The sequence below is a fragment of the Balaenoptera acutorostrata genome, chromosome 14, assembly GCF_949987535.1.
Source record: "Balaenoptera acutorostrata chromosome 14, mBalAcu1.1, whole genome shotgun sequence".
NCBI classification, from domain to species: Eukaryota; Metazoa; Chordata; class Mammalia; order Artiodactyla; family Balaenopteridae; genus Balaenoptera; species Balaenoptera acutorostrata.
Window position 1 is genome coordinate 427,359 of NC_080077.1, and position 7,574 is coordinate 434,932.

Here is a 7,574-nt window from a genome sequence, read left to right on the forward strand (position 1 = left end):
TCCCTGTCTGCGAGGTGGGAAGAAAAGTACCCATCTGATCAGACAGTGGCTCGTTCAAGGGTTGAAGTTCTGAGGCAAAGTGATTCTTTTACCGGGAGCTCCTGGTAAACCCTAGACCTTCGTGCTCAGTGAACCGCATTAAATTGTCAATACTCAGCTGCTTTGATCTACAAAATGACAGTCTTGTGCGATTGACCTCTGCGAGTGTTATTTTGTGGAAAACAAAGGGCAGAGAAGCACCAGCCGTCCATGGGGGCTCCTCCTGCAGGTGCCACTGGAGGCTCGGCCGCCAGCTCTGCCGGTTTCAGAGACACCTGCTCTCCATCCGCGCAGCTGCTCAGCCCCGAGGGAGCCCGCAGGCGGAGGTGGATGCGGGCGGTGTCACTCCGAGCGTCCGGCTCATGGCCCCAGCGGGTCCTGCCCCGGCCGTGTCCTCTACACGTGCAGGGCTCTTTGCACGAGTTTGCGCACAGCAGCTCCTGGGAAAATGCCAGCACAAGGGCTAGACTTACAGCTTCCAAACGAGCACCGGCACCGTTCCCTTGTGCTCCACCCCCTCATTCCTCCTCCAGCCACGACCAGCGCGTGGAGGCCGTGCCTCCACCTTTGAGAAGGTTGTGGGGAGGGAGGGAGTCCGGGCAGAGCAGGGAGGGAAGGCGTGGGGAGAGGGCCGTGCCTGCAGCCAGGCGGCGGGCTGTGCGCTCTTACTTCTGAGCCTCCAATCACCTGGAGGGACAGGTTGTCCTTCAGGTCACATCCTAGCTGCCCCATCTGAAACAGAAGGGCTCCCCCGCTCTCCCTCCGCGGAGATCTGTGGTGCCCGGCGCGGCCCCGTCAGAGCAGAATGGCCTGCATCCTCCCTGCTCTGGGATGTGAGTTCTGAGGATGGAGAAAGTTCTCCTCTGTGTCCTCAGCAGCCAGACCTGCTCATGGAAAATGCCCTGTAAGTCTGTGTTGCACGGATTGACGGATACGTGGATGGGTGGGTGGACGTACAGAAGCCTAGATGGCCACATGGCTGGGTAGACGGATGAGCAGTGGACGTAGGGACGGATAGGCGAGGTGGGGTGTTTGTGTTGGCTCAGGGATGGCACGGAGACCACTGCAGGCAGATCTGCTGTCCCCTCAGGCATGTTTGAAGCGGGCAATCACGAGCCCCAGCCCTGTGCGCGCAGAGGTATCATGGGATATGCGGAGCTAGTCTCAGATTCTGCACCATTTGGGCCATTTCAGATTCACTAGGGACATGCAACTGGTTCCATAAATCTTCCCACAAACCCTGTGCAACGTTCCTGTTTTGCTGACTGAACTGCAGAGAGGCTCGAATCTCTTTCCCAAATGGAGGTGCTTTGCAAACAGACAGGAGGAAAGCCGCACGCTCAGCAGTGCGTGAGGGAACCTCGACCCCAGCACGCATTCCCCGGCTCCGTGGTCGTCTGCCCGCCGGTGGTGCTTCGCTGCCTCTATGCAGACGGCTGCCCCCCCCCACCAGGCTCTCAGGCCCACCTCCCCAAAACACACATTCCCTTTGGACCCATCATGCACCCACGGCGGGCAGAGGCCAAGCCTGGGGCGGGGGGCTGTGCCTGCCCCACCTGACCCTCAGCTGGGTGGCGGGAGAGCCTGGGCGCTGTGCGGGGAGCCGCGTAAACCTGCTGGACTCGGCTCCTCCCGGGCGGAGACCACCTACCCCTCCGACCCAGGGCCTCTCCAGGGGTGGGAGTGGGCTGGGGGCGGCAGTGCCCTTCAGCCTGGGCCTAAGCCAAGTGAAGACACTCAGATTTTGATTTTCAATGTTATTTCCCAGCGTGGCCTCACCAATTATCACAAAAATACAGTAACACGGTTGAGAGGTGACATTTTTCTTCTCTGGGTTTCTATAAAGGTACATACTTATTTAAACATGTGTCTCATTATCAGACCACCCTGCCAATAAAATAGTAGGAATTGATACATTTCTAAATCATACAATTATCTTGTGAATGTCATAATTATATATAAAAGCATTAATTTGCTAAATGCAAACATTTAAAACGGGTCGTAACTGTTAAAAATCTGTTGAGGGGCTTCATTTCTCACTCTACTAGGAATGTCACACCCACACAAACTGGAAATAACCCTGGTGGCTCCTGGTTTCTGGAAGACTCTCCCAGTGTCCCTCACAGCACGAGGCTTTGCTTTCATGGGTTTTTACATTTGTGTCATTGATGAGGAAAGGAAGGAAGGAGGGAGGGAGGATCTCAAACACTGACTCCGCCGTCACAGTGAGACTTCAGATCAGTACCCGGGGCGTCAGGGACGTCTGGTTTGATCTTCCGGCGGGGTGTTTGGGGAAGGTGGTGTCCCCGGTAATTTAGGGCTCGGTCTCTGGGGTCAGACGGCGCACCATCTGTCCCCTAGGCCACGGCATCCTCATCTGTATGTTGCGGATCAGAGCTCACGGACGTGGGCGGGACGTGCTGGGACACGGCGAGGGCATCGGCCCAGCTCTGTCCTGGGGCCCAAACACAACTGCTGTCCCCAAAGAGCAATGTCGTGAAAACGCTCTGGAAACGTGGACACGGTTCTGAGGAATCGAGGGTGCCGGACAGACCTTCACGCACCCGCAGCGCCCATTTGCAGGCCTTACGTCTGGGCCCCCGGTGCCTGCTTTGAGGTTGGTGGAGGCGTGTCGTGACCAGGTCTGGACTTTGACCAGATCGCAGCGGGGGCCACAGAAGTTCAGGGAGAGGAAGTGATGTGAGGGAGGAGAAGTGGGCAGAGCTGGGAAGAGCGGGAGGTGGAGAATCGGTCTGGAGACCCCGGCTTCCCTGGCCTCCAGCGCCGCAGAGCCGCGAGCCCCGGTTTTCCCTCCTTAGCGCGAGTGCCACGTCCCCACCCAGACAGCAAACAACCTCTGCAGCTGAAGACACTGCCAGACACCCACTTCCTTGAGGCCCAGGAGGAAAGCCCGTGGTTCCTCATCATGTTTCTTCTCGGGGATGCTTCTCCAGGCCCCCGGCGGGAAAAGGCACCAAGAGGAAGGGGCGGGGCCCAGGTCCTCACCTGCACGGGGCTGTGTGTGGGGCGTGAACCCCGGAGACCGTGCTTGAAGACGCGGTGAGGCGTGGATCAGGGCGGGTCCTCACGGCCGCAGCCGCGGGGCTGGCCGGGTAGCCTGTGCGCTCCCCTCTCCTTGTCCCCCTCCCCGGGCTGAACGGCACGGCACCCTCAGTCCTGGAACCCCGGAGCCTCCTGGTCTCTCTCTTGCTGTGTCCTGCCTTTGACGCCGCACGAGTGCTTACTGGGATCTGCTGGGGCCCGGCACGGGGCCCTGCCCCATGGGGACCACAGTCTACAGCAAGCTAAATATAAACCAAATAACCATGCGTTCAAATACTTCATTGCACGTTGCCCTAAACGTTGTGAAGGTGAGGTAGCGGGCATTGTGACAGCAGGACTTGGTTTAGGTTTGGGGTGGGCACGGCCTTTGCCCAGAGCCCTGAACTGCTGGCAAGAGTCTGGTGGAGCCCGAGGGCTGAACGCCCTAGGCTGAGGGACGGTCACGGGTCGCGTACAAGGACCCCAAAGCAGGAGCAGCTTGAGAATTAGGACTTGGGCCCAATGGGATTCAGATCCGGTCAGAGGCAAGCCCAGTGGGAGAGAGGCTCTTCCCGTGGGGGAAGGCACCCGCGGCCACGGCCAGTGCCACGTCTGCCCCGAGGCCCCCGGACACTGGTCCCACAGAGCAGCCCATCCGTCCTAAGGGTGGCCTGGCCCCCCGACCCTCAGCTCTCCCACCTTTGCTTCAGCGTCACCGTGGCCTCAACCCCCAGCCCCGTCCCAACTGGCTACCTTGCCAGGTATTCCGACGTGGCTGTCAGAGAGGCGCTGCTGACGCAGACCCAGTGTGCCTCCTCTCAACCCAAATATCCTGCAGTGGCCCGCCATGGCTGCTGGGCCTAAAGTGAGGTCCAGTGAAGCCCCTCGTGAGCAGCCTGCGCCCCTGTCCGGCTCTGCCCCTCAGCTCTCCCCACTCTCCACGTGAAGCTGCTTTCAGCCTCATGGACTCTCTCACGGTCTTGAACTCGAGATGCTCCCTCGCCCTGGACCTTTGCACACACTTTTCTCCTGGAAGACCCTCCCCTCCTCTCTCACCCTCAGGATCCGCCTCCCCTCTGTCCTGGGTGCAGGCTCCCCAGGTGCCCACTCTCTCTTTCCATCAGGCCCAGCGACCGCAACCTCCAGACAGACACGCGCAAGTTCACTTGCCTGACCCTCCCGTCAGCCTGCGAGAGCCTGGAGGTGACGACCTGCACCTGTGTCTAGGTTACCGGCACCCAACACAGTACCTGAGCTATGGGAAGGAGCTCAAGAAAGGAAAGAATTTGGGATGAAAAAATGACCTTCTGTTCCTCTATGATTCCTAGGGAAACCAAGAAGCGTTCTTATGAGTCACAGAGTCTTGGACTTTGTGATACTAATGATTTATGTGATGCACAAAGAGCTATAATAGGAGGCAATTCGAGGAAAACAGGGCACTGGGCCTCTGAGGGAATTCCCTAAACACCCCAAATTAGTAAGTAGGAACTGGTTGCCATTTCAGGGAATGATGAGATTTCTTTTTGGCAACATTGGTCTCTGAATTTTCACATTTAGCAGTAAGCTTTGCTACAGAACAAAAGCAGAGCAAAACTCAAATTATGCCCACCTAGCGGCTTGGTTGGCTAAAAAGCTAGGCCAGGCCTCCAGCAGCATTTATGAAGGAAAGGGGCCTCTGTGTTCCTTTGTTGGTTCACCATGATCTAACCAACTTTTCTGGGGGACAGGAATTTTTTTTTTTAATAAATTTATTTATTTATTTTTGGCTGTGTTGGGTCCTCGTTTCTGTGCGAGGGCTTTCTCCAGTCGCGGCAAGTGGGGGCCACTCTTCATCACGGTGCGCGGGCCTCTCACTATCGCGGCCTCTCTTGTTGCGGAGCAGAGGCTCCAGACGCTCAGGCTCAGTAGTTGTGGCTCACGGGCCCAGTCGCTCCGTGGCATGTGGGATCTTCCCAGACCAGGGCTCGAACCCGTGTCCTCTGCATTGGCAGGCGGACTCTCAACCACTGCGCCACCAGGGAAGCCCCAGGAATATTTTTTAATAACTGATCCTTACTGCGTATTTACGACGTGCTGTGCAATGTTCTAAGTGCTTGCACGCACTATCTATCTTATTAATTCTCACAGCAAGCCTATGGCACGAGGAATTCTGTCCTCACAACCTTACAGCTGAGCAAGCTGAAGCCACAGAAGGTAACTAGTTGGCCCAAGGTCACACAGCTGCTAAGTACTAGAGCCAGAATTCAAACTCAGGAGGCCTTGTCCCTAATTAGCCATGATTCCACATTGTCATGTTTTCTGTAAGTCTCTCGAACAGCTTGATTTTCGACTAAGACCTTAGTATTTAAACAGGTATTAAGTGTGGTTTTCTGGAAGTTGCCCTCCCTGGTGGGGGCTGCTTTACCCTGATTTTCTCGCAGGCCCATCACGCTGCGTTCGCCTGGGGTCTGACAGCATCTGTTGCCCTCAGTTCATCCTCACAGCTATGAGAAGGGGAGGTGGCGGGAGGTGGCGGGAGTGCCGTGACCTGTGCAGAAGGCCTTCGGGAGCCTCAGCCCGCCCAGCCCCATCGCTCCTACCTCCAAACGCTGCTCTCCTTTCCGAATCCTTCCCGAGTCCCAGGACACCCAGACCGACAGCAATGACAACACCTCCCAAGTGCCTTGCTGACTAGGGGACGCGTTCCCTCCCACGAGACCAGGTACACGTATGACCCTGATGCTCTGCACAGAAACGCCTGCATTTCAGACACATCAGAAACACTACTGTACAGGAACTGAGAGGAAAATCCCTTCTACTCCACAGGCCCTGAGCGGATCCATCCTTTTCTAGTTGCCGGGCAGGAGGTCTGTCCTTGCAGCCTGGTGAGGCGCCGTGATGCAGGTGTGTCAGCAGATGCCTCGTGCCGTTTGCAGCCTAGGGAGGTCACGCTGTCGGATGTATCCCAGTGTCCTGTGGGCCCCCGTCGGATGTGTTGGCCGTCCCCGGACGTGGATGATGTCACCCCCAGGGATGACGCAGGCGTGCTGCCGGCTCAGCATCCTGGCCACGCGGTCACGGTGCAGCAGCAGGGTGCCGTCGTGCTCTGTTAGTTCCCGCTCCTCTCCGTTTCAGGCTCCAGAGCTCCCCTGTAGTGCTCACCACGTGAAAGAATAAGTGAACCCGAGTCCTCTTCCTTTTCCCTGTGGAGATGCTGCCTGGTCACTTGGATTCGGCCTCTTCTCTTCCCAGTTGGCAGGACCCGTGTGTTGTTTGTCTCTCTGCCAGCAGCAAATCAAGAATGTCTTCTGGGGAGAGGCACCTGGGAGGGGGCAGTTTCCTCCGTCAGGGCAGCCCGGGGCACCTCTGGCCCAGGGCCCTGTGACCTCTCTGCCCTCCAGCTGCTTTCCTGGTGTGCTGTGCGTCCAGGGGAAGGGCCCCGGTCAGCTGCCGGGCGGGTAGGCCTCGCCCTCCCGGGAAGCACTGCCCAGCAGTGGCCTGCTGTCCTCCCAGGCAGGGAATGAAGGGCAGTCCTTTCCTTTTCCTTGGACACTGCAGCTGGCAAAGCTGCGCAGGCTGAGAGCCGGGGCTCAGATCAGTGCTGGGGGCACCTCTGGCCCAGGGCCTCCCTTTCTGGGCCCCTCTCAGCCCCGTGATTCTCCTCTGGGGTGGTACCACTGGTGCAGTTAGTAACTAATCAAGCAGGTAGCTGGTTGATTCCACCTTCTCCTGGGGCGCGTCTGAGTGGCTCTGCGCTGCACCCCCAGGGCGGGAACGGGAGCATCGTGGAGGGAAAGGACCCTTCTCAGCTCTCCGCGGGGCCTCCCCCTCCCCTCCTCCTGCCCCTCATCCGCTTCTCCCTCCGTCTCCCCTCCCCCTCCCACGCTTCCCCAGCCTTGTCCTAGTTAATAAAGTTGGAGGGAGGACCAGTGACAACGGCGCACGTGGAGGTGCTGTCGCTGGGAGCAGGGGCTGCACGGGGCCGGAGCAGGGCGTCCGCGTCCTGGCGGGGTGGGGAGAGGTCAGGGGAGACCCCGGAGGAGACCGCCCAGAGCCACCTCCACAGCGGGGAGGAGAGGCTGTGCCCGGGGATCCGTGTCTGGCCTCCCCAGAGCCCCCAGTGACTCTCCTCAGGGCCTCCAGGCACTGTCGCGTTGGCTGAGGCCTGGCCTCTGCGAGCTCGATGACCTAAGTCCCTAAAGGGACACAAGGAGAACTGGTGTCGGCAGCTCAGAGAGTCAGGCGTGGCCTGCTGACCTCGGAGAGGGCATGGCTCGCGGAAAAGAGGGCCGACACCTGGGTTGGCCAAAAAGTTCGTTCGGGTTTTTGGTCCACCTTACAGAAAACCCGAACGAACTTTTTGGCCAGCCCAAACCCTTCTTCCTAATCAAATACGGCCAGCTGCTCGATACAAAGGCAGTGCATACACACGGATTAAAAAATTAGAAAATATAAATATGCGAAATTAGAGGAAGAAAACTCACCAAACCCTGCCAGCAGCACTTAGGTTTACA